This window comes from Tachyglossus aculeatus, chromosome 3 (genome assembly GCF_015852505.1).
Source record: "Tachyglossus aculeatus isolate mTacAcu1 chromosome 3, mTacAcu1.pri, whole genome shotgun sequence".
In the NCBI taxonomy this organism is placed as follows: Eukaryota; Metazoa; Chordata; class Mammalia; order Monotremata; family Tachyglossidae; genus Tachyglossus; species Tachyglossus aculeatus.
The window spans coordinates 31,957,894-31,959,635 of record NC_052068.1 but is presented as its reverse complement, the minus strand read 5'-3'; positions in this window follow the sequence as shown (position 1 = coordinate 31,959,635).

Genomic DNA, 1,742 nt, shown 5'->3' with positions numbered 1-1,742 from the left:
TAGCCTTTATTCACCCCACTCTCAGTCCCACGGCACTTTAGTACATATCTGTAATTTATTTTAACATCTGTTTGCCCCTCTAGAGTGTGAGCTCTTTCTGGGCAGGTAGTGTGTCTGTCCACTCTCTTACCTTGTCCTCTTTCAAGTGCTTAGTACAGTGCTCTGCACACAGCGCTCAATAAGTACAGTTGATTGATTGTTTCTGCTTCTTATTCTTTGTCTCTGTCCATCTCTATTTTTCTGTCTGGCTGCTGCTCTGGCTCTTTGTCTTGAATCTGTCAATGGAAAATATATAATGATAGTAAGTGTGATATCTGACCAGGTCAGATATCATTTCTGTCCCAAATGGAGCTCACAGTCTAAATCTGAGGGAAAACAGGTATCAAATCCCTATTTTACAGATGAGGAAATTGAGGCTTGGAGAAGTCAGTCACCCAGCAAGCAAATGGTGGAGACAGTATTCGAACCCAGTTTCTCTGAGTCCCAGGCCTGTACTCTTTACACTAGGCCAAACTGTTTATTTTCTCTAAAAGACATGCTGATGTTCTTTCTCTTTTCCCTTACTGGATATAAACTGACTGGTGATGCCCTGGGCTTCGAGATATTGCCTACACCCTTTCTCAGATATGAGGGAAAGCTTCCAAGTAACTCCTAGGTTGGAGCTGAGGTCTTCAAAAAAAGTTACTGTAAGAACCTAACTGCAGATACATTCACCTCACCACTCACCTACTACAACCCAGCCCTCTCTAATGCTTCTCACTCTACCTTAATCTCGTTTATCTCTCCTCGGACCTCTCACCTGGAATGCCCTCCCTCTTCATGTTTGACAGACAATTACTCTCCCCACCTTCAAAGCCTTATTGAAGGTACAGCCTCTCCCAGAGGACTTCGCTAACTAAGCCCTCTTTCCTCTTTCTTCCACTCCCTTCTGCATCGCCCTGACTTGCTCCCTTTATTCATCCCCCATACCAGCCCCACAGCACTTATGTCATATTTGTAATTTCATCTATTTATATTAAAGTATGTCTCTCCCTCTAGACTGTAAGTTCATTGTGGGTAGGGAATGTGTCCATTAAATTGTTATATTGTACTCTCCCAAGTGCTTAGGAGAGAGCTCTGCACACAGGAAGTGCTTTATAAGCATGATTGACTGACAGACAGATGGACATGGTTTGCATATTTGTACTAATAAGCAAAATGAGTAATTTAAGGGACAGGCCACCCTTTTCCCATGGTGGGTCTTCTCCTTTTCCTGCTGTTTTTCACCTGGTTTTCTCTAGAGCAGCGTGTTAGCCATCCAGAAAATGTTTCAGCTGTTGAAATGATCAAGGTTGCTAACCTAACAGGAACATCAAGTTTATGGGGTCTCTCCTGCCAAAGCTCTTAACTAACTGGCTTGTAGTGATAGGCTGGACTTCAAACCAAACAGCCCAGAGTTTATGATATGTTAATCCACACATAGTTTAGATGTTGAATCATTGTTTCTCCTGGATATTTTGCTACCTAGGTCCATCTGGCTTGATTTAGTTTCGGAAATTGAACAGAAACACATTTTTTTGTCCAAATAATCTATGGTGCTCTGGAGAAAGAGAAAAAAATAAAACCCTAAAGGGAATACTAGTTCTACCTCTTTCTGAAGGATGCATAGGATATATAGGACTCTCGTTCAGGATGCAAGCAATTCATTTGGCCACTTGGATGGCTTCAAGCTTATGCAAGAAGCCCCAAGTTTCTAGCAGCTA